This window comes from Hyla sarda, unplaced genomic scaffold (assembly GCF_029499605.1).
Source record: "Hyla sarda isolate aHylSar1 unplaced genomic scaffold, aHylSar1.hap1 scaffold_1381, whole genome shotgun sequence".
In the NCBI taxonomy this organism is placed as follows: Eukaryota; Metazoa; Chordata; class Amphibia; order Anura; family Hylidae; genus Hyla; species Hyla sarda.
In genome coordinates, this window is record NW_026608010.1 from 8,028 (window position 1) to 33,860 (window position 25,833).

At 52.7% G+C, this 25,833-nt stretch overlaps 1 protein-coding gene across 1 annotated transcript in view; it reads left to right on the top strand.

Moving 5' to 3' along the window:
* The first annotated feature begins 7,791 nt into the window (after positions 1 to 7,791).
* The window catches only part of CPSF1 (cleavage and polyadenylation specific factor 1), a 70,200-nt gene continuing 52,158 nt past the window's right edge, over positions 7,792 to 25,833 (top strand). The window contains exon 1 of the mRNA XM_056552109.1: positions 7,792 to 7,922. The gene's annotated coding sequence lies outside the window, so the exon portion shown is untranslated. The remainder of the gene's footprint in view (positions 7,923 to 25,833) is intronic.

The window sequence follows — 25,833 nt, forward strand, 5'->3', positions numbered from 1 at the left end:
TGTAGTGTAGTGTATATGTAGTGTTTTACCCTTTATTATGTGTTAGTGTAGTGTAGTGTATATGTAGTGTTTTACCCTTTATTATGTGTTAATGTAGTGTAGTGTATATGTAGTGTTTTACCCTTTATTTTGTGTTAGTGTAGTGTATATGTAGTGTTTTACCCTTTATTATGTGTTAGTGTAGTGTAGTGTATATGTAGTGTTTACCCTTTATTATGTGTTAGTGTAGTGTAGTGTATATGTAGTGTTTTACCCTTTATTATGTGTTAGTGTAGTGTAGGTGTATATGTAGTGTTTTACCCTTTATTATGTGTTAGTGTAGTGTAGTGTATATGTAGTGTTTTACCCTTTATTATGTGTTAGTGTAGTGTATATGTAGTGTTTTACCCTTTATTATGTGTTAGTGTAGTGTAGTGTATATGTAGTGTTTTACCCTTTATTATGTGTTAGTGTAGTGTAGTGTATATGTAGTGTTATACCCTTTATTATGTGTTAGTGTAGTGTAGTGTATATGTAGTGTTTTACCCTTTATTATGTGTTAGTGTAGTGTATATGTAGTGTTTTACCCTTTATTATGTGTTAGTGTAGTGTAATGTATATGTAGTGTTTTACCCTTTATTATGTGTTAGTGTAGTGTAGTGTATATGTAGTGTTTTACCCTTTATTATGTGTTAGTGTAGTGTAGTGTATATGTAGTGTTTTACCCTTTATTATGTGTTAGTGTAGTGTAGTGTGTATGTAGTGTTTTATCCTTTATTATGTGTTAGTGTAGTGTAGTGTAGTGTTTTACCCTTTATTATGTGTTAGTGTAGTGTAGTGTATATGTAGTGTTTTACCCTTTATTATGTGTTAGTGTAGTGTAGTGTATATGTAGTGTTTTACCCTTTATTATGTGTTAGTGTAGTGTAGGTGTATATGTAGTGTTTTACCCTTTATTATGTGTTAGTGTAGTGTAGTGTAGTGTAGTGTTTTACCCTTTATTATGTGTTAGTGTAGTGTAGTGTATATGTAGTGTTTTACCCTTTATTATGTGTTAGTGTAGTGTATTGTATATGTAGTGTTTTACCCTTTATTATGTGTTAGTGTAGTGTAGTGTATATGTAGTGTTTTACCCTTTATTATGTGTTAGTGTAGTGTAGTGTATATGTAGTGTTTTACCCTTTATTATGTGTTAGTGTAGTGTAGTGTATATGTAGTGTTTTACCCTTTATTATATGTTAGTGTAGTGTAGTGTATATGTAGTGTTTACCCTTTATTATGTGTTAGTGTAGTGTATATGTAGTGTTTTACCCTTTATTATGTGTTAGTGTAGTGTAGGTGTATATGTAGTGTTTTACCCTTTATCATGTGTTAGTGTAGTGTATATGTAGTGTTTTACCCTTTATTATGTGTTAGTGTAGTGTAGTGTATATGTAGTGTTTTACCCTTTATTATGTGTTAGTGTAGTGTAGGTGTATATGTAGTGTTTTACCCTTTATTATGTGTTAGTGTAGTGTAGTGTATATGTAGTGTTTTACCCTTTATTATGTGTTAGTGTAGTGTAGGTGTATATGTAGTGTTTTACCCTTTATTATGTGTTAGTGTAGTGTAGGTGTATATGTAGTGTTTTACCCTTTATTATGTGTTAGTGTAGGGTAGTGTATATGTAGTGTTTTACCCTTTATTATGTGTTAGTGTAGTTTAGTGTATATGTAGTGTTTTACCCTTTATTATGTGTTAGTGTAGTGTAGTGTATATGTAGTGTTTTACCCTTTATTATGTGTTAGTGTAGTGTAGTGTATATGTAGTGTTTTACCCTTTATTATGTGTTAGTGTAGTGTATATGTAGTGTTTACCCTTTATTATGTGTTAGTGTAGTGTATATGTAGTGTTTTACCCTTTATTATGTGTTAGTGTAGTGTAGTGTATATGTAGTGTTTTACCCTTTATTATGTGTTAGTGTAGTGTATATGTAGTGTTTTACCCTTTATTATGTGTTAGTGTAGTGTAGGTGTATATGTAGTGTTTTACCCTTTATTATGTGTTAGTGTAGTGTAGTGTATATGTAGTGTTTTACCCTTTATTATGTGTTAGTGTAGTGTATATGTAGTGTTTTACCCTTTATTATGTGTTAGTGTAGTGTATATGTAGTGTTTTACCCTTTATTATGTGTTAGTGTAGTGTAGGTGTATATGTAGTGTTTTACCCTTTATTATGTGTTAGTGTAGTGTATATGTAGTGTTTTACCCTTTATTATGTGTTAGTGTAGTTTAGTGTATATGTAGTGTTTTACCCTTTATTATGTGTTAGTGTAGTGTAGTGTATATGTAGTGTTTTAACCTCCAGCTGTTTCAAAACTACAACTCCCAGCATTACTGACAGACTGTGCATGCCGGGAGTTGTACTTTTGCAACAGCTGGAGGCACACTGGTTGGAAAACCTTCCGTTAGGTTCTGTTGCCTAACTCAGTATTTTCCAACCAGTGTGCCTCCAGCTGTTGCAAAAGTACATTTCCCAGCATGTACTGATCACCGAAGGGCATGCTGGGAGTTGTAGTTTATATTCGGGGCAGCTGCTGAGTCGCAGGTTGTATGAGGACATGCTGGGAGTTGTAGTGTATATTTGGGGCAGGTGCTGAGCCTCAGGCTGTATCAGGACATGCTGGGAGTTGTAGTATATATTTGGGGCAGGTGCTGAGCCGCAGGTTGTATCAGGACATGCTGGGAGTTGTAGTATATATTTGAGGCAGGTGCTGAGCCGCAGGCTGTATCAGGACATGCTGGGAGTTGTAGTGTATATTTGGGGCAGGTGCTGAGCCTCAGGCTGTATCAGGACATGCTGGGAGTTGTAGTGAATATTTGGGGCAGATGCTGAGCCGCAGGCTGTATCAGGACATGCTGGGAGTTGTAGTTTATATTTGGGGCAGGTGCTGAGCCTCAGGCTGTATCAGGACATGCTGGGAGTTGTAGTTTATATTTGGGGCAGGTGCTGAGCCGCAGGTTGTATCAGGACATGCTGGGAGTTGTAGTTTATATTTGGGGCAGGTGCTGAGCCGCAGGTTGTATCAGGACATGCTGGGAGTTGTAGTGTATATTAGGGGCAGGTGCTGAGCCGCAGGCTGTATGAGGACATGCTGGGAGTTGTAGTGTATATTAGGGGCAGGTGCTGAGCCGCTGGTTGTATCAGGACATGCTGGGAGTTGTAGTGTATATTAGGGGCAGGTGCTGAGCCGCAGGCTGTATCAGGACATGTTGGGAGTTGTAGTTTATATTTGGGGCAGGTGCTGAGCCGCAGGCTGTATCAGGACATGCTGGGAGTTGTAGTGTATATTTGGAGCAGGTGCTGAGCCGCAGGCTGTATCATGACATGCTGGGAGTTGTAGTGTATATTAGGGGCAGGTGCTGAGCCGCAGGTTGTATCAGGACATGCTGGGAGTTGTAGTTTATATTTGGAGCAGGTGCTGAGCCGCAGGCTGTATCAGGACATGCTGGGAGTTGTAGTTTATATTAGGGGCAGGTGCTGAGCCTCAGGCTGTATCAGGACATGCTGGGAGTTGTAGTATATATTTGAGGCAGGTGCTGAGCCGCAGGCTGTATCAGGACATGCTGGGAGTTGTAGTGTATATTAGGGGCAGGTGCTGAGCCGCAGGCTGTATCAGGACATGCTGGGAGTTGTAGTGTATATTAGGGGCAGGTGCTGAGCCGCAGGTTGTATCAGGACATGCTGGGAGTTGTAGTGTATATTTGGGGCAGCTGCTGAGCCGCAGGCTGTATCAGGACATGCTGGGAGTTGTAGTTTATATTTGGGGCAGGTGCTGAGCCGCAGGTTGTATCAGGACATGCTGGGAGTTGTAGTGTATATTTGGGGCAGGTGCTGAGCCGCAGGTTGTATCAGGACATGCTGGGAGTTGTAGTTTATATTTGGGGCAGATGCTGAGCCGCAGGCTGTATCAGGACATGTTGGGAGTTGTAGTTTATATTTGGGGCAGTTGCTGAGCCGCAGGCTGTATCAGGACATGCTGGGAGTTGTAGTTTATATTTGGGGCAGCTGCTGAGCCTCAGGCTGTATCAGGAGATGCTGGGAGTTGTAGTGTATATTAGGGGCAGGTGCTGAGCCGCAGGCTGTATCAGGACATGCTGGGAGTTGTAGTGTATATTAGGGGCAGCTGCTGAGCCGCAGGTTGTATCAGGACATGCTGGGAGTTGTAGTTTATATTTGGGGCAGGTGCTGAGCCGCAGGCTGTATCAGGACATGCTGGGAGTTGTAGTGTATATTTGGGGCAGCTGCTGAGCCGCTGGTTGTATCAGGACATGCTGGGAGTTGTAGTTTATATTTGGGGCAGGTGCTGAGCCGCAGGCTGTATCAGGACATGCTGGGAGTTGTAGTGTATATTTGGGGCAGGTGCTGAGCCGCAGGCTGTATGAGGACATGCTGGGAGTTGTAGTTTATATTCGGGGCCGCTGCTGAGCCGCAGGTTGTATCAGGACATGCTGGGAGTTGTAGTGTATATTAGGGGCAGGTGCTGAGCCGCAGGCTGTATCAGGACATGCTGGGAGTTGTAGTATATATTTGAGGCAGGTGCTGAGCCGCAGGTTTATCAGGACATGCTGGGAGTTGTAGTGTATATTAGGGGCAGGTGCTGAGCCGCAGGCTGTATCAGGACATGCTGGGAGTTGTAGTGTATATTAGGGGCAGGTGCTGAGCCGCAGGTTGTATCAGGACATGCTGGGAGTTGTAGTGTATATTTGAGGCAGGTGCTGAGCCGCAGGCTGTATCAGGACATGCTGGGAGTTGTAGTTTATATTCGGGGCAGGTGCTGAGCCGCAGGTTGTATCAGGAGATGCTGGGAGTTGTAGTTTATATTTGGGGCCGGTGCTGAGCCGCAGGCTGTATCAGGAGATGCTGAGAGTTGTAGTTTATATTTGGGGCAGGTGCTGAGCCGCAGGTTGTATCAGGACATGCTGGGAGTTGTAGTTTATATTTGGGGCAGGTGCTGAGCCGCAGGTTGTATCAGGACATGCTGGGAGTTGTAGTGTATATTAGGGGCAGGTGCTGAGCTGCAGGTTGTATCAGGACATGCTGGGAGTTGTAGTGTATATTTGAGGCAGGTGCTGAGCCGCAGGCTGTATGAGGACATGCTGGGAGTTGTAGTTTATATTAGGGGCAGGTGCTGAGCCGCAGGCTGTATCATGACATGCTGGGAGTTGTAGTTTATATTTGGGGCAGGTGCTGAGCCGCAGGCTGTATCATGACATGCTGGGAGTTGTAGTGTATATTTGGGGCAGGTGCTGAGCCGCAGGCTGTATCAGGACATGCTGGGAGTTGTAGTTTATATTTGGGGCAGGTGCTGAGCCGCAGGCTGTATCAGGACATGCTGGGAGTTGTAGTTTATATTTGGGGCAGTTGCTGAGCCGCAGGTTGTATCAGGACATGCTGGGAGTTGTAGTGTATATTAGGGGCAGGTGCTGAGCCGCAGGCTGTATCAGGACATGCTGGGAGTTGTAGTGTATATTTGGGGCAGGTGCTGAGCCGCAGGCTGTATGAGGACATGCTGGGAGTTGTAGTGTATATTAGGGGCAGGTGCTGAGCCGCAGGCTGTATCAGGACATGCTGGGAGTTGTAGTGTATATTTGGGGCAGCTGCTGAGCCGCAGGTTGTATCAGGACATGCTGGGAGTTGTAGTGTATATTAGGGGCAGGTGCTGAGCCGCAGGCTGTATCAGGACATGCTGGGAGTTGTAGTTTATATTTGGCGCAGTTGCTGAGCCGCAGGTTGTATCAGGACATGCTGGGAGTTGTAGTGTATATTTGGGGCAGGTGCTGAGCCGCAGGCTGTATCAGGACATGCTGGGAGTTGTAGTTTATATTTGGGGCAGGTGCTGAGCCGCAGGCTGTATGAGGACATGCTGGGAGTTGTAGTTTATATTTGGGGCAGGTGCTGAGCCGCAGGTTGTATCAGGACATGCTGGGAGTTGTAGTTTATATTAGGGGCAGGTGCTGAGCCGCAGGCTGTATCAGGACATGCTGGGAGTTGTAGTTTATATTTGGGGCAGGTGCTGAGCCGCAGGCTGTATGAGGACATGCTGGGAGTTGTAGTGTATATTAGGGGCAGGTGCTGAGCCGCTGGTTGTATCAGGACATGCTGGGAGTTGTAGTGTATATTAGGGGCAGGTGCTGAGCCGCAGGCTGTATCAGGACATGCTGGGAGTTGTAGTTTATATTTGGGGCAGGTGCTGAGCCGCAGGCTGTATCAGGACATGCTGGGAGTTGTAGTGTATATTTGGGGCAGGTGCTGAGCCGCTGGTTGTATCAGGACATGCTGGGAGTTGTAGTGTATATTAGGGGCAGGTGCTGAGCCGCAGGCTGTATCAGGACATGCTGGGAGTTGTAGTGTATATTTGGGGCAGGTGCTGAGCCGCAGGCTGTATCAGGACATGCTGGGAGTTGTAGTTTATATTTGGGGCAGGTGCTGAGCCGCAGGCTGTATGAGGACATGCTGGGAGTTGTAGTGTATATTAGGGGCAGGTGCTGAGCCGCTGGTTGTATCAGGACATGCTGGGAGTTGTAGTGTATATTAGGGGCAGGTGCTGAGCCGCAGGTTGTATCAGGACATGCTGGGAGTTGTAGTTTATATTTGGGGCAGGTGCTGAGCCGCAGGCTGTATCAGGACATGCTGGGAGTTGTAGTTTATATTTGGGGCAGGTGCTGAGCCGCAGGCTGTATCAGGACATGCTGGGAGTTGTAGTGTATATTTGGGGCAGGTGCTGAGCCGCAGGCTGTATCAGGACATGCTGGGAGTTGTAGTGTATATTTGGGGCAGGTGCTGAGCCGCTGGTTGTATCAGGACATGCTGGGAGTTGTAGTGTATATTTGGGGCAGGTGCTGAGCCGCAGGCTGTATCAGGACATGCTGGGAGTTGTAGTGTATATTTGGGGCAGGTGCTGAGCCGCAGGCTGTATCAGGACATGCTGGGAGTTGTAGTTTATATTTGGGGCAGGTGCTGAGCCGCAGGCTGTATGAGGACATGCTGGGAGTTGTAGTTTATATTTGGGGCAGGTGCTGAGCCGCAGGCTGTATCAGGACATGCTGGGAGTTGTAGTGTATATTAGGGGCAGGTGCTGAGCCGCAGGCTGTATCAGGACATGCTGGGAGTTGTAGTGTATATTAGGGGCAGGTGCTGAGCCGCAGGCTGTATCAGGACATGCTGGGAGTTGTAGTGTATATTAGGGGCAGGTGCTGAGCCGCAGGCTGTATCAGGACATGCTGGGAGTTGTAGTTTATATTTGGGGCAGATGCTGAGCCGCAGGCTGTATCAGGACATGCTGGGAGTTGTAGTTTTGCAATATGTGATTGGTTGCTATGAGTGACGGTTGCTGAGTGACGGTTGCTATGAGTGACGGTTGCTATGAGTGACGGTTGCTGAGTGACGGTTGCTATGAGTGACGGTTGCTATGAGTGACGGTTGCTATGAGTGACGGTTGCTATGAGTGACGGTTGCTATGAGTGACGGTTGCTATGAGTGACGGTTGCTATGAGTGACGGTTGCTGAGTGACGGTTGCTATGAGTGACGGTTGCTATGAGTGACGGTTGCTATGAGTGACGGTTGCTATGAGTGGCGGTTGCTATGGTGACTGCACCCTGCACTAGGGTTATTATCTTCCCTTCCTGTAACATTATAGGTTATTACAGCTCTGCCCTGTACTCCCGGAACCTGCATGGATAATAATTATAAGATCGCGTCTCATTGGCCTTCCTGCTGTCACGTGATCAGGGGGTGGACACACATGGCGGGCTGAAGACTTCCGCTCTTACACTAGTTGTCATGGAGACGGCGGAAGTAGCGACCCGGGTCTTGTCTAGCCGTGAACTCGATGGCCGGAGAACCGGATATCCGGCTGGTGTGGAGCGGGGATCTCCGGCGGTGCAGGGGCCCCAGACTGCAGGTAAGAGCGGAGCCCGGGCTGTGCAGCACTGAATAACCTCCCCGTATCCCTCCGTTGTGGCGCTATAATTCCGCCCCTCAGTCTTCTCCCGGCCATTCTTCTCATTCATTGAAGGTTTGTTACAATTGTATCCAGTCAGGTGCACAGAGGTGCATGGTGTTCTGCTACAATGTGTCAGTCCTGTGAGAGGGGACACACTAAAAGGAATGACCATAGAGAATAATGGGCTAGAGGGGACCGACCATAGAGAATAATGGGCCAGAGGGGACCGACCATAGAGAATAATGGGCTAGAGGGGACTGACCATAGAGAATAATGGGCCAGAGGGGACCGACCATAGAGAATAATGGGCCAGAGGGGACCGACCATAGAGAATAATGGGCTAGAGGGGACCGACCATAGAGAATAATGGGCTAGAGGGGAGTGACCATAGAGAATAATGGGCCAGAGGGGACCGACCATAGAGAATAATGGGCTAGAGGGGACCGACCATAGAGAATAATGGGCTAGAGGGGACCGACCATAGAGAATAATGGGCCAGAGGGGACCGACCATAGAGAATAATGGGCCAGAGGGGAGTGACCATAGAGAATAATGGGCCCGAGGGGAGTGACCATAGAGAATAATGGGCCAGAGGGGACCGACCATAGAGAATAATGGGCCAGAGGGGAGTGACCATAGAGAGTAATGGGCCCGAGGGGAGTGACCATAGAGAATAATGGGCCAGAGGGGACCGACCATAGAGGATAATGGGCTAGAGGGGACCGACCATAGAGAATAATGGGCTAGAGGGGACCGACCATAGAGAATAATGGGCTAGAGGGGACCGACCATAGAGAATAATGGGCTAGAGGGGACCGACCATAGAGAATAATGGGCTAGAGGGGACCGACCATAGAGAATAATGGGCTAGAGGGGACCGACCATAGAGAATAATGGGCCAGAGGGGACCGACCATAGAGAATAATGGGCCAGAGGGGACCGACCATAGAGAATAATGGGCTAGAGGGGACCGACCATAGAGAATAATGGGCTAGAGGGGACCGACCATAGAGAATAATGGGCCAGAGGGGACCGACCATAGAGAATAATGGGCCAGAGGGGAGTGACCATAGAGAATAATGGGCCCGAGGGGAGTGACCATAGAGAATAATGGGCCAGAGGGGACCGACCATAGAGAATAATGGGCCAGAGGGGAGTGACCATAGAGAGTAATGGGCCCGAGGGGAGTGACCATAGAGAATAATGGGCCAGAGGGGACCGACCATAGAGGATAATGGGCTAGAGGGGACCGACCATAGAGAATAATGGGCTAGAGGGGACCGACCATAGAGAATAATGGGCTAGAGGGGACCGACCATAGAGAGTAATGGGCCAGAGGGGACCGACCATAGAGAGTAATGGGCCCGAGTGGACCGACCATAGAGAATAATGGGCCCGAGGGGACCGACCATAGAGAATAATGGGCCAGAGGGGACCGACCATAGAGAATAATGGGCCAGAGGGGACCGACCATAGAGAATAATGGGCCAGAGGGGACCGACCATAGAGAATAATGGGCCAGAGGGGACCGACCATAGAGAATAATGGGCCAGAGGGGACCGACCATAGAGAATAATGGGCCAGAGGGGACCGACCATAGAGGATAATGGGCCAGAGGGGAGCGACCATAGAGGATAATGGGCCAGAGGGGAGCGACCATAGAGGATAATGGGCCAGAGGGGAGCGACCATAGAGAATAATGGGCCAGAGGGGAGCGACCATAGAGAATAATGGGCCCGAGGGGACCGACCATAGAGGATAATGGGCCCGAGGGGAATGACCATAGAGAATAATGGGCCAGAGGGGACCGACCATAGAGAATAATGGGCCCGAGGGGAATGACCATAGAGAATAATGGGCCCGAGGGGAATGACCATAGAGAATAATGGGCCCGAGGGGAATGACCATAGAGAATAATGGGCCCGAGGGGAATGACCATAGAGAATAATGGGCCCGAGGGGAATGACCATAGAGAATAATGGGCCCGAGGGGAATGACCATAGAGAATAATGGGCCAGAGGGGACCGACCATAGAGAATAATGGGCCAGAGGGGAATGACCATAGAGAATAATGGGCCAGAGGGGACCAACCATAGAGAATAATGGGCCAGAGGGGAGCGACCATAGAGAATAATGGGCCAGAGGGGACCGACCATAGAGAATAATGGGCCAGAGGGGAGTGACCATAGAGAGTAATGGGCCAGAGGGGACCGACCATAGAGAATAATGGGCCAGAGGGGAGCGACCATGGAGAATAATGGGCCAGAGGGGACCGACCATGGAGGATAATGGGCCAGAGGGGACCGACCATGGAGGATAATGGGCCAGAGGGGACCGACCATAGAGAATAATGGGCCAGAGGGGAGTGACCATAGAGAGTAATGGGCCTGAGGGGACCGACCATAGAGAATAATGGGCCAGAGGGGAGCGACCATAGAGAATAATGGGCCAGAGGGGACCGACCATAGAGAATAATGGGCCAGAGGGGAGTGACCATAGAGAATAATGGGCCCGAGGGGAGTGACCATAGAGAATAATGGGCCAGAGGGGAGCGACCATAGAGAATAATGGGCCCGAAGGGACCGACCATAGAGAATAATGGGCCCGAGGGGAATGACCATAGAGAGTAATGGGCCAGAGGGGACCGACCATAGAGAATAATGGGCCAGAGGGGACCGACCATAGAGAATAATGGGCCAGAGGGGACCGACCATAGAGAATAATGGGCCCGAGGGGACCGACCATAGAGAATAATGGGCCCGAGGGGAGTGACCATAGAGAATAATGGGCCAGAGGGGAGTGACCATAGAGAGTAATGGGCCAGAGGGGACCGACCATAGAGAATAATGGGCCAGAGGGGAGCGACCATAGAGAATAATGGGCCAGAGGGGACCGACCATAGAGAATAATGGGCCAGAGGGGACCGACCATAGAGGATAATGGGCCAGAGGGGACCGACCATAGAGGATAATGGGCCAGAGGGGACCGACCATAGAGGATAATGGGCCAGAGGGGAGTGACCATAGAGAGTAATGGGCCCGAGGGGACCGACCATAGAGAATAATGGGCCAGAGGGGAGTGACCATAGAGAATAATGGGCCCGAGGGGAGTGACCATAGAGAATAATGGGCCAGAGGGGAGCGACCATAGAGAATAATGGGCCCGAAGGGACCGACCATAGAGAATAATGGGCCCGAGGGGAATGACCATAGAGAGTAATGGGCCCGAGGGGAGCGACCATAGAGAATAATGGGCCAGAGGGGACCGACCATAGAGAGTAATGGGCCCGAGGGGAGCGACCATAGAGAATAATGGGCCAGAGGGGACCGACCATAGAGAGTAATGGGCCCGAGGGGACCGACCATAGAGAATAATGGGCCAGAGGGGACCGACCATAGAGAATAATGGGCCAGAGGGGACGACCATAGAGAATAATGGGCCAGAGGGGAGCGACCATAGAGAATAATGGGAAGGGAAATATGAGCTCATTTGGAGGTAAATCTGTTCTTTAGGAAATTCATCCCCAGGTAGAGAAGCACAATGTAAAATGGAAATTACTGAGATGATATGTAACGCCGAGCGCTCCGGTCTCTGCTTCTAGACTGACGCGCTGACTGGGAGCGCAACTGTGTTAACATGCTTGACTGGGATGCGGGTCGCATGGCAGGTGGTGCCCACACGTGATCAACGTCCCGTTCCTACTCACAGGTCCCCGCTCGGTCCTTTGTTCTGCCTGTGTCCCGGCACATGTGTACCTGCTCTTTAAGGCACGTGCGCCGGCTCTCTGCAATAAAAAGGGCCAGTGATTGGTCCCAAATTAGTCAAAAGTATAACAGTGCAGGGATGTGGAATTCCTATCGCCCGACGCCCGGGACTAGCAGTTTTTGGCACCGGGCAGGTGAATTTGTCCGGCCCTTATCCCGGCTTCGGGCAAGTGTGGTGGTGATCTGCAGTCTGTATGGAGCGGACTCCTGACTCCTGCCCGCTCCGTACTCTGCAGCCTGTGTCCTCCGGAGCAGAGCAGGGGAGATGAGAAGCTGTGTATGTGTCTTCTCTCCCCTGATCTGCAGACGTGCGGGGGGAGATGAGGGGGGCGTGGCTTCTTGCTCTGCAGACGTGCCTGGGGAGATGGGGGGCGTGGCTTCTTGCTCTGCAGACGTGCCTGGGGAGATGGGGGGGCGTGGCTTCTTGCTCTGCAGACGAGCCTGGGGAGATGGGGGGGGCGTGGCTTCTTGCTCTGCAGACGAGCCTGGGGAGATGGGGGGGCGTGGCTTCTTGCTCTGCAGACGTGCCTGGGGAGATGGGGGGGGGGCGTGGCTTCTTGCTCTGCAGACGAGCCTGGGGAGATGGGGGGGGGCGTGGCTTCTTGCTCTGCAGACGTGCCTGGGGAGATGGGGGGCGTGGCTTCTTGCTCTGCAGACGTGCCTGGGGAGATGGGGGGGGGGGGGGGGCGTGGCTTCTTGCTCTGCAGACGTGCCTAGGGAGATCTGCGTCCTCTGCCTTCACTCCCCCCAGCTGTAGCTTCGGAGAGCTGAGGGGAGGAGTCACGTCTTCACGGGGAGATACATGCGGCGCTCTGCAGTATGTATGGAGCGGGCTCGGGATTCCTGCCCGCTCCATACTCTGCAGCCCCCGGCTGTTCTCAGTAGCCGGGGGCCGCCGCTAATAGCCAGCATGCGGCGTCTAAAGGGACATGTGAATGCTCCCTGGTGGGCTAGTGGGGTGGATCGCACCCCCCCCCCCCCCCGCAGCGCGATCGCAGGGGGGGGGGGGGTGATCCACTATGGAGGTAGCCGGAGGACTTACCTCTGCTTCCTCCTGTCCCGGCTCTGTCATTGATAGAGTCTGGTCCAGCCAGGATCTATCAATGGATCACAGAGCACACAGATCAATGGAGTTCAATAGAATCTATTCATCTGTCTGAGGAATCTAATGATTCCTCATATAAGTGTAATAAAGTGTAAAAGAAAAAAAAAAAAGTTTTAATAAAAGTTTGAAAGACACCCAGTGGTCTTCAAACTGTGCCCCTCCAGATGTTACAAAACTACAATTCCCAGCATGCCAGGACAGCCGTTGGCTGTCCGGGCATGCTGGGAGTTGTAGTTTTGCAGCATCTGGAGGGCCACAGTTTGAAGACCGCTGCATTAACCCCTTCCATGTTAAAAGTTGAAATCACCCCCTTTTCCTATATAAAAACATGTAAACATAATAAAAATAAACATATTTGGTATCGCTGCGTGTGTAATTGTACAACCTATTAAAATATAACATTATGTATCCCCTGCGGTAAATGTAAAAAAAAAATACCAAACCACAGATTTGCAATTTTTATAATATCCCAGAAAAAAAAGTTAAAAAGCGATTAAAAAGTCAGATCAATACCAAAATGGTACCGATACAAAAAACTGATTATGGCGCAAAACATGAGCCCTCATACAGCCTGGTATGCGGAAAAAAATTGTTACAGGGGTTAAAAAATGGCAATCAAAAAAAATTAGAAAAAGTTCAGAATTAGTAAAACATGACGTAAACGATACAAATCTGGTATTACTGTAATCAGGCGCCTAAAGTATAAAACTGACATGTTATCTGACCACAAGGTAAATGGCGCAGAAAAGAAAAACCACCAAATCTGCTAAATTATCTTTTACTATTTCAATTTCACTTCCCCAAATATATATTTTTTGGTTCATAGAATATTTTATTGAAAAATTAAAAGGTGTCATTATAGTAGGTAGTTATCATTATAGTAGGTAGGTATCATTATAGTAGGTAGTTATGGCTATTATAGGGCGAGGAGGAAAAAATTTGAGCGTAAAAGCGAAAATTGGCCGGGACAAGTGGATCGTCATGAGGGACAAGTAGATTTTAGTCCCGTGGACAAGTAGTTTTTTATAAAAATTTCCACACCCCTGACTAGGGATCGACCGATTATCGGTATCGGCCCTAAAAAACCGATATTGGTCGATCCCTACCCCTGACAGTGTCCTGCCCTTCATGCCCTTGCCGGATCTTGGTCGCAGTATTGCTCTTGAGAAAGCTTTTACTGTGTATTCCTTGCCCGTTGCTGACCTGTTGCTATTGACTACCGCCTGTGAACCGTTGCCGCCTGCCCTGACCTTCTGCTACGTCTGACCTTGCCTCTGCCTGTCCCTTCTGTACCGCGCCTGTCTCAGCTGCCAGAGGGGTTGAGTCGCTATCGGGTGGAACGACCTGGGGGTCATCTGCCGCAGCAAGTCCATCCCGCTTTGCGGCGGGCTCTGGTGAAAACCAGTAACCCCTTAGACTCCTTTCCCCTGGTACGGCCCACGTCATCTCTGGCACAGCGGATCCACCACCAGCATCCCGCTTCTATCTCACAGTCCGGATCCTGACAGTATACAAAGGTCAATGCATATCAGATACATCTTAAGTACAGTCCCACATTCCACTTAAGCAGCCGATTCCATGCTGTGCAAAATCTCCTGCTGTAGCGGGAAATACGCTGCATAATCCCTGATCACCATACACCCCGGGGTACCTGGCAGCAGCCCTGTTTGCGCAGCGAGTCTTGGAGGCAGGGCCATGCGCCAGCGGGACTGTGACACGCGGCCTCACCTCCCAAACTCGCTGTACACACAGGGGCTGCTGCCAGGTACCCTGGGGTGTATGGTGATGAGGGATTATGCAGCGTATTTCCCGCTACAGCAGGAGATTTTGCACAGCATGGAATCATCTGCTTAAGTGGAATGTGGGACTGTACTTAAGATGTATCTGATATGTTAAATGGTTCACACTTTAAATCAAAATGTACTTCCCATTAAAGTCTATTCGCATTCCATTGTCATTCCACTTGATATTTTATAGAAACCAATTATAATCCCACTCAATCTTAAATATAAATAATCCCACTAAGTATGTAGAGTATGTCCGCTGAAGAGTTATTTGATAAGTTATATGATTCAGACTCCATCAAATTCTGCTTCCCATTATAGTCTATGGACCTTCCATTTTTCATACCATAATAAACAGATATAATCCCAGATAATTTCCATGTAACAATGTGCTTCTCTACCTGGGGACACTTGTGGTAAAGTTTAATTTCCTAAATAACACAGATTTACATGCAAATGAGCTCATATTTCCCTTCCCATTATAGTCTATGGACCTTCCATTTTGTCATAACCCTTGTAATTTTATAGAAAACCATGATAATTCCTCTAAATCCCACGTAAATATGAAGAGTATGACCGCTAAACATTTATTTAATACGGTAACTGGTTCAGACTCCACATCGAATTCTGCTTCCCATTCTAGTCTATGGACATTCCATTCTGACAGAATTCCATAAGAAAACCGCTATAATCCCAGGTAATTTCCATTAAACAATGTGCTTCTCTACCTGGGGACACTTGTGGTAAAGTTTAATTTCCTAAATAACACAGATTTACATGCAAATGAGCTCATATTTCACTTCCCATTCTAGTCTATGGACCTTCCATTTTGTTGTTTATCTTTTCCTTCTATAATCCCAGGTAATTTCCATTTTACATTGTGCTTCTCTACCTGGGGACACCTGTGGTAATGGCTACATTGATATGTTAAATGGTTTAGGCTCCAAATCATTCTGCTTCCCATTATAATCTATGGGCATTCCATTCCACCATTTCCGACCGCTGGACCCCCCCCGATCTCCCTAACGGGGCGCCGCAATTAGCGCTCAAGGTGACGCCCCGTCTCCTCCCCGTCCCCATACAGTTCTATGAGGGAGGCACGAACGCTGCACCGTCATGCTGTGGCTGACACTCCCCCTGCACGGGTCAGCAGCGGCCCCGTACAGGAGATCACAGGGGGTCCCAGCGGTCGGACCCCCCGTGATCACTTATCCCCTATCCTGTGTCTGCAGATGTCCTTTAAATATAACATTTCCATTATTCTCTATGGGCATTCCACTTTGACATTCCTTTTAGTATGGCCCCTCCTAGAGCATAGTCCACGCCGCCATGTCTGTGTACCGGAGCGTCCAACTGTGAGAAACGTGTACGCTATGTACAGAACCCACCGCGAGAAACGTGTACGCTATGTACAGAACCCACCGCGAGAAACGTGTACGCTATGTGCGGAGCCCACCGCGAGAAACGTGTACGCTATGTGCGGAGCCCACCGCGAGAAACGTGTACGCTATGTGCGGAGCCCACCGCGAGAAACGTGTACGCTATGTGCGGAGCCCACCGCGAGAAACGTGTACGCCATGTGCGGAGCCCACCGCGAGAAACGTGTACGCTATGTGCGGAGCCCACCGCGAGAAACGTGTACGCTATGTGCGGAGCCCACCGCGAGAAACGTGTACGCTATGTGCGGAGCCCACCGCGAGAAACGTGTACGCTATGTACAGAACCCACCGTGAGAAACGTGTACGCTATGTGCAGAACCCACCGCGAGAAACGTGTACGCTATGTGCGGAGCCCACCGCGAGAAACGTGTACGCTATGTGCGGAGCCCACCGCGAGAAACGTGTACGCTATGTGCGGAGCCCACCGCGAGAAACGTGTACGCCATGTGCGGAGCCCACCGCGAGAAACGTGTACGCCATGTGCGGAGCCCACCGCGAGAAACGTGTACGCCATGTGCGGAACCCACCGCGAGAAACGTGTACGCCATGTGCGGAACCCACCGCGAGAAACGTGTACGCCATGTGCGGAACCCACCGCGAGAAACGTGTACGCCATGTGCGGAACCCACCGCGAGAAACGTGTACGCCATGTGCGGAACCCACCGCGAGAAACGTGTACGCCATGTGCGGAACCCACCGCGAGAAACGTGTACGCCATGTGCGGAACCCACCGCGAGAAACGTGTACGCCATGTGCGGAACCCACCGCGAGAAACGTGTACGCCATGTGCGGAACCCACCGCGAGAAACGTGTACGCCATGTGCGGAACCCACCGCGAGAAACGTGTACGCCATGTGCGGAACCCACCGCGAGAAACGTGTACGCCATGTGCGGAACCCACCGCGAGAAACGTGTACGCCATGTGCGGAACCCACCGCGAGAAACGTGTACGCCATGTGCGGAACCCACCGCGAGAAACGTGTACGCCATGTGCGGAACCCACCGCGAGAAACGTGTACGCCATGTGCGGAACCCACCGCGAGAAACGTGTACGCCATGTGCGGAACCCACCGCGAGAAACGTGTACGCCATGTGCGGAACCCACCGCGAGAAACGTGTACGCCATGTGCGGAACCCACCGCGAGAAACGTGTACGCCATGTGCGGAACCCACCGCGAGAAACGTGTACGCCATGTGCGGAACCCACCGCGAGAAACGTGTACGCCATGTGCGGAACCCACCGCCATGATGGTGACCAATAAACAGTTTTTTCCCTGTTGCCATGACAGCACCACCTGAGAGGGACTCTGCCAGCCTCAGTGTGTTTCCTGTCTCAGGTGGATGGAAGAAGCTGAGGGCAGGGTCCCTGTAGTCGGGGGTCACTGTCCCTACACACCTCTCTGGTTGGGTGAGGTTTAAACCGGGCTCCACAAATCTGGTCCCTGGTACCAATTCTCAGGAGAGGGTACTGGCCTTCCCTGTGGTTGCGCGCAAGATGGGGCGAGGAGCAGAGGAACAACTGATCGTTTACCTATTACTCCATCCACGTCTCCTCAGAGGGTACCCCATCAGGGAGAGACCTCCTCCTCAGAGGGTACCCCATCAGGGAGAGACCTCCTCCTCAGAGGGTACCCCATCAGGGAGAGACCTCCTCCTCAGAGGGTACCCCATCAGGGAGAGACCTCCTCCTCAGAGGGTGCCCCCACCAGGGAGAGACCTCCTCCTCAGAGGGTACCCCACCAGGGAGAGACCTCCTCCTCAGAGGGTGCCCCCACCAGGGAGAGACCTCCTCCTCAGAGGGTGCCCCCACCAGGGAGAGACCTCCTCCTCAGAGGGTGCCCCCACCAGGGAGAGACCTCCTCCTCAGAGGGTGCCCCCACCAGGGAGAGACCTCCTCCTCAGGGGGTGCCCCCACCAGGGAGAGACCCCCTCCTCAGGGGGTGCCCCCACCAGGGAGAGACCCCCTCCTCAGGGGGTGCCCCCACCAGGGAGAGACCCCCTCCTCAGGGGGTGCCCCCACCAGGGAGAGACCCCCTCCTCAGGGGGTGCCCCCACCAGGGAGAGACCCCCTCCTCAGGGGGTGCCCCCACCAGGGAGAGACCCCCTCCTCAGGGGGTGCCCCCACCAGGGAGAGACCCCCTCCTCAGGGGGTGCCCCCACCAGGGAGAGACCCCCTCCTCAGGGGGTGCCCCCACCAGGGAGAGACCCCCTCCTCAGGGGGTGCCCCCACCAGGGAGAGACCCCCTCCTCAGGGGGTGCCCCCACCAGGGAGAGACCCCCTCCTCAGGGGGTGCCCCCACCAGGGAGAGACCCCCTCCTCAGGGGGTGCCCCCACCAGGGAGAGACCCCCTCCTCAGGGGGTGCCCCCACCAGGGAGAGACCCCCTCCTCAGGGGGTGCCCCCACCAGGGAGAGACCCCCTCCTCAGGGGGTGCCCCCACCAGGGAGAGACCCCCTCCTCAGGGGGTGCCCCCACCAGGGAGAGACCCCCTCCTCAGGGGGTGCCCCCACCAGGGAGAGACCCCCTCCTCAGGGGGTGCCCCCACCAGGGAGAGACCCCCTCCTCAGGGGGTGCCCCCACCAGGGAGAGACCCCCTCCTCAGGGGGTGCCCCCACCAGGGCGAGACCCCCTCCTCAGGGGGTGCCCCCACCAGGGCGAGACCCCCTCCTCAGGGGGTGCCCCCACCAGGGAGAGACCCCCTCCTCAGGGGGTGCCCCCACCAGGGCGAGACCCCCTCCTCAGGGGGTGCCCCCACCAGGGAGAGACCCCCTCCTCAGGGGGTGCCCCCACCAGGGAGAGACCCCCTCCTCAGGGGGTGCCCCCACCAGGGAGAGACCCCCTCCTCAGGGGGTGCCCCCACCAGGGAGAGACCCCCTCCTCAGGGGGTGCCCCCACCAGGGAGAGACCCCCTCCTCAGGGGGTGCCCCCACCAGGGAGAGACCCCCTCCTCAGGGGGTGCCCCCACCAGGGAGAGACCCCCTCCTCAGGGGGTGCCCCCACCAGGGAGAGACCCCCTCCTCAGGGGGTGCCCCCACCAGGGAGAGACCCCCTCCTCAGGGGGTGCCCCCACCAGGGAGAGACCCCCTCCTCAGGGGGTGCCCCCACCAGGGAGAGACCCCCTCCTCAGGGGGTGCCCCCACCAGGGAGAGACCCCCTCCTCAGGGGGTGCCCCCACCAGGGAGAGACCCCCTCCTCAGGGGGTGCCCCCACCAGGGAGAGACCCCCTCCTCAGGGGGTGCCCCCACCAGGGAGAGACCCCCTCCTCAGGGGGTGCCCCCACCAGGGAGAGACCCCCTCCTCAGGGGGTGCCCCCACCAGGGAGAGGACACAGACGGCCTAGTTCACAATTTGTCCTGATCATTAAACCTACTAGAGAGCCCAGAACCGTTCTGTACATAAAGTTTGAGCGTTTAGCACCGAGGGACCGCAGTACTGCGGGGACCCAGACAGCCGTATGATGCTGAGCTCGCAGTCTGGGAGAACCTTCCGAAAATAGATGTGGCTGTATCACAAATCTCCAGGAAAGGCGCCTTAGGAGATCATGGGGTGCTCAAGAATGAGGAAACCTTCTAAGAAGGTCCTGGGAGGGTCCACAGCGTCTTAAGGCAAACGTAGGGCGGGCGGCATGGATATACAAAATACTGTTCCTTGAGCAATTGTTCAAGGCGCCCTTTTAGCGGATGTGGGGCGCTCCGGTTAAAAACTTTATTTATTTATTTTTTTAAATAAACTGGTGCCAGAAAGTTAAACAGATTTGTAAACACAGTGCTCTCTGCTGACATCACGAGCACAGTGCTCTCTGCTGACATCTCTGTCCATTTTAGGAACTGTCCAGAACAGCATATGTTTGCTATGGGGATTTCCTTTTACCCTGGACAGTTCCTAAAATGAAGAGATGTCAGCAGAGAGCACTGTGGTCATGTCAGCAGAGAGCTCTGTGTTTCAAACGGAAAAGAATTTCCACTGTAGTATTCAGCAGCTAATAAGTACAGGAAGGATTAAGATTTTTTTAATAGAAGTCATTTACAAATCTGTTTAACTTTCCGGCACCAGTTGAGAGAAAAAAAAAATTGTTTTTAACCGGAGTACCCCTTAAAGACTTTTGACTAGATCGGCGGCCTTATCCAACTCTGCCCACAATCTATGGCTAAAGATTGGTCAGGGATTGTAAGTTCTATAAATGACCTCGCATAGGGAGGAGGCGCTTTCATTCCTTATTTAGATGATTTCCTTTTGGGGGGGCAATCATCTCTGTGCCTTTTTTTTTTTTTTTCCCCTGCAGGATGTATACTGTATACTGTCAGGCCCCTCCCCTCTCTGTGCTGTGTTTCCCTGCAGGATGTACACTGTATACTGTCAGGCCCCTCCCCTCTCTGTGCTGTGTTTCCCTGCAGGATGTACGCTGTATACCGCCAGGCCCCTCCCCTCTCTGTACTGTTTCCCTGCAGGATGTACGCTGTATACCGCCAGGCCCCTCCCCTCTCTGTGCTGTTTCCCTGCAGGATGTATGCTGTATACCGCCAGGCCCCTCCCCTCTCTGTGCTGTGTTTCCCTGCAGGATGTATGCTGTATACCGCCAGGCCCCTCCCCTCTCTGTACTGTTTCCCTGCAGGATGTACGCTGTATACCGCCAGGCCCCTCCCCTCTCTGTGCTGTGTTTCCCTGCAGGATGTATGCTGTATACCGCCAGGCCCCTCCCCTCTCTGTGCTGTGTTTCCCTGCAGGATGTATGCTGTATACCGCCAGGCCCCTCCCCTCTCTGTGCTGTTTTCCCTGCAGGATGTATGCTGTATACCGCCAGGCCCCTCCCCTCTCTGTACTGTTTCCCTGCAGGATGTACGCTGTATACCGCCAGGCCCCTCCCCTCTCTGTGCTGTGTTTCCCTGCAGGATGTATGCTGTATACCGCCAGGCCCCTCCCCTCTCTGTGCTGTTTTCCCTGCAGGATGTATGCTGTATACCGCCAGGCCCCTCCCCTCTCTGATTGTGCTGTGTTTCCCTGCAGGATGTATGCTGTATACCGCCAGGCCCCTCCCCTCTCTGTGCTGTGTTTCCCTACAGGATGTATGCTGTATACCGCCAGGCCCCTCCCCTCTCTGTGCTGTGTTTTCCTGCAGGATGTATGCTGTATACCGCCAGGCCCCTCCCCTCTCTGTGCTGTGTTTCCCTGCAGGATGTACGCTGTATACCGCCAGGCCCCTCCCCTCTCTGATTGTACTGTTTCCCTGCAGGATTTATGCTGTATACCGCCAGGCCCCTCCCCTCTCTGTGCTGTGTTTCCCTGCAGGATGTATGCTGTATACCGCCAGGCCCCTCCCCTCTCTGATTGTACTGTTTCCCTGCAGGATGTATGCTGTATACCGCCAGGCCCCTCCCCTCTCTGTGCTGTGTTTCCCTACAGGATGTACGCTGTATACCGCCAGGCCCCTCCCCTCTCTGTGCTGTGTTTCCCTGCAGGATGTACGCTGTATACCGCCAGGCCCCTCCCCTCTCTGTGCTGTGTTTCCCTACAGGATGTACGCTGTATACCGCCAGGCCCCTCCCCTCTCTGTGCTGTGTTTCCCTGCAGGATGTATGCTGTATACCGCCAGGCCCCTCCCCTCTCTGTACTGTTTCCCTGCAGGATGTACGCTGTATACCGCCAGGCTCCTCCCCTCTCTGTGCTGTGTTTCCCTGCAGGATGTATGCTGTATACCGCCAGGCCCCTCCCCTCTCTGTGCTGTGTTTCCCTACAGGATGTATGCTGTATACCGCCAGGCCCCTCCCCTCTCTGTGCTGTGTTTCCCTGCAGGATGTATGCTGTATACCGCCAGGCCCCTCCCCTCTCTGTGCTGTGTTTCCCTGCAGGATGTATGCTGTATACCGCCAGGCCCCTCCCCTCTCTGTGCTGTTTTCCCTGCAGGATGTATGCTGTATACCGCCAGGCCCCTCCCCTCTCTGTGCTGTGTTTCCCTACAGGATGTATGCTGTATACCGCCAGGCCCCTCCCCTCTCTGTGCTGTTTTCCCTGCAGGATGTATGCTGTATACCGCCAGGCCCCTCCCCTCTCTGATTGTGCTGTGTTTCCCTGCAGGATGTACGCTGTATACCGCCAGGCCCCTCCCCTCTCTGTGCTGTGTTTCCCTACAGGATGTATGCTGTATACCGCCAGGCCCCTCCCCTCTCTGTGCTGTGTTTCCCTGCAGGATGTACGCTGTATACCGCCAGGCCCCTCCCCTCTCTGTGCTGTGTTTCCCTGCAGGATGTATGCTGTATACCGCCAGGCCCCTCCCCTCTCTGTGCTGTGTTTCCCTGCAGGATGTATGCTGTATACCGCCAGGCCCCTCCCCTCTCTGTGCTGTGTTTCCCTACAGGATGTACGCTGTATACCGCCAGGCCCCTCCCCTCTCTGATTGTGCTGTGTTTCCCTGCAGGATGTATGCTGTATACCGCCAGGCCCCTCCCCTCTCTGTGCTGTTTTTCCCTACAGGATGTATGCTGTATACCACCAGGCCCCTCCCCTCTCTGTGCTGTGTTTCCCTACAGGATGTACGCTGTATACCGCCAGGCCCCTCCCCTCTCTGATTGTGCTGTGTTTCCCTGCAGGATGTATGCTGTATACCGCCAGGCCCCTCCCCTCTCTGTACTGTTTCCCTGCAGGATGTATGCTGTATACCGCCAGGCCCCTCCCCTCTCTGTACTGTTTCCCTGCAGGATGTATGCTGTATACCGCCAGGCCCCTCCTCTCTGTGCTGTGTTTCCCTGCAGGATGTACGCTGTATACCGCCAGGCTCCTCCCCTCTCTGTGCTGTGTTTCCCTGCAGGATGTATGCTGTATACCGCCAGGCCCCTCCCCTCTCTGTGCTGTGTTTCCCTACAGGATGTATGCTGTATACCGCCAGGCCCCTCCCCTCTCTGTGCTGTGTTTCCCTGCAGGATGTATGCTGTATACCGCCAGGCCCCTCCCCTCTCTGTGCTGTGTTTCCCTGCAGGATGTATGCTGTATACCGCCAGGCCCCTCCCCTCTCTGTGCTGTGTTTCCCTACAGGATGTACGCTGTATACCGCCAGGCCCCTCCCCTCTCTGATTGTGCTGTGTTTCCCTGCAGGATGTATGCTGTATACCGCCAGGCCCCTCCCCTCTCTGTGCTGTTTTTCCCTACAGGATGTATGCTGTATACCACCAGGCCCCTCCCCTCTCTGTGCTGTGTTTCCCTACAGGATGTACGCTGTATACCGCCAGGCCCCTCCCCTCTCTGATTGTGCTGTGTTTCCCTGCAGGATGTATGCTGTATACCGCCAGGCCCCTCCCCTCTCTGTACTGTTTCCCTGCAGGATGTATGCTGTATACCGCCAGGCCCCTCCCCTCTCTGTGCTGTTTCCCTACAGGATGTATGCTGTATACCGCCAGGCCCCTCCCCTCTCTGTGCTGTTTCCCTACAGGATGTATGCTGTATACCGCCAGGCCCCTCCCCTCTCTGTGCTGTTTCCCTACAGGATGTATGCTGTATACCGCCAGGCCCCTCCCCTCTCTGTGCTGTTTCCCTACAGGATGTATGCTGTATACCGCCAGGCCCCTCCCCTCTCTGTGCTGTGTTTCCCTACAGGATGTACGCTGTATACCCCCAGGCCCCTCCCCTCTCTGTGCTGTGTTTCCCTGCAGGATGTATGCTGTATACCGCCAGGCCCCTCCCCTCTCTGTGGTGTTTCCCTACAGGATGTATGCTGTATACCCCCAGGCCCCTCCCCTCTCTGTGCTGTGTTTCCCTGCAGGATGTATGCTGTATACCGCCAGGCCCCTCCCCTCTCTGATTGTACTGTTTCCCTGCAGGATGTATGCTGTATACCGCCAGGCCCCTCCCCTCTCTGATTGTACTGTTTCCCTGCAGGATGTATGCTGTATACCGCCAGGCCCCTCCCCTCTCTGTGCTGTTTCCCTGCAGGATGTATGCTGTATACCGCCAGGCCCCTCCCCTCTCTGTGCTGTGTTTCCCTACAGGATGTACGCTGTATACCGCCAGGCCCCTCCCCTCTCTGTGCTGTGTTTCCCTACAGGATGTACACTGTATACCGCCAGGCCCCTCCCCTCTCTGATTGTACTGTTTCCCTGCAGGATGTATGCTGTATACCGCCAGGCCCCTCCCCTCTCTGATTGTACTGTTTCCCTGCAGGATGTACGCTGTATACCGCCAGGCCCCTCCCCTCTCTGTGCTGTTTTCCTGCAGGATGTATGCTGTATACCGCCAGGCCCCTCCCCTCTCTGTGCTGTGTTTCCCTGCAGGATGTACGCTGTATACCGCCAGGCCCCTCCCCTCTCTGTGCTGTGTTTCCCTGCAGGATGTACGCTGTATACCGCCAGGCCCCTCCCCTCTCTGTGCTGTTTTCCTGCAGGATGTACGCTGTATACCGCCAGGCCCCTCCCCTCTCTGATTGTACTGTTTCCCTGCAGGATGTATGCTGTATACCGCCAGGCCCCCTCCCCTCTCTGTGCTGTTTCCCTGCAGGATGTATGCTGTATACCGCCAGGCCCCTCCCCTCTCTGTGCTGTGTTTCCCTACAGGATGTACGCTGTATACCGCCAGGCCCCTCCCCTCTCTGTGCTGTTTCCCTGCAGGATGTATGCTGTATACCGCCAGGCCCCTCCCCTCTCTGATTGTACTGTTTCCCTGCAGGATGTACGCTGTATACCGCCAGGCCCCTCCCCTCTCTGTGCTGTTTTCCTGCAGGATGTACGCTGTATACCGCCAGGCCCCTCCCCTCTCTGTGCTGTTTTCCTGCAGGATGTACGCTGTATACCGCCAGGCCCCTCCCCTCTCTGTGCTGTGTTTCCCTGCAGGATGTATGCTGTATACCGCCAGGCCCCTCCCCTCTCTGTGCTGTGTTTCCCTGCAGGATGTATGCTGTATACCGCCAGGCCCCTCCCCTCTCTGATTGTGCTGTGTTTCCCTGCAGGATGTATGCTGTATACCGCCAGGCCCCTCCCCTCTCTGTGCTATGTTTCCCTGCAGGATGTATGCTGTATACCGCCAGGCCCCTCCCCTCTCTGTGCTGTGTTTCCCTACAGGATGTATGCTGTATACCGCCAGGCCCCTCCCCTCTCTGTGCTGTTTCCCTACAGGATGTATGCTGTATACCGCCAGGCCCCTCCCCTCTCTGTGCTGTTTCCCTACAGGATGTATGCTGTATACCCCCAGGCCCCTCCCCTCTCTGTGCTGTGTTTCCCTGCAGGATGTATGCTGTATACCGCCAGGCCCCTCCCCTCTCTGTGCTGTTTCCCTACAGGATGTATGCTGTATACCCCCAGGCCCCTCCCCTCTCTGTGCTGTGTTTCCCTGCAGGATGTATGCTGTATACCGCCAGGCCCCTCCCCTCTCTGTGCTGTTTCCCTGCAGGATGTATGCTGTATACCCCCAGGCCCCTCCCCTCTCTGTGCTGTGTTTCCCTGCAGGATGTATGCTGTATACCGCCAGGCCCCTCCCCTCTCTGATTGTACTGTTTCCCTGCAGGATGTATGCTGTATACCGCCAGGCCCCTCCCCTCTCTGTGCTGTTTCCCTGCAGGATGTATGCTGTATACCGCCAGGCCCCTCCCCTCTCTGTGCTGTGTTTCCCTACAGGATGTACGCTGTATACCGCCAGGCCCCTCCCCTCTCTGTGCTGTTTCCCTGCAGGATGTATGCTGTATACCGCCAGGCCCCTCCCCTCTCTGATTGTACTGTTTCCCTGCAGGATGTATGCTGTATACCGCCAGGCCCCTCCCCTCTCTGATTGTACTGTTTCCCTGCAGGATGTACGCTGTAT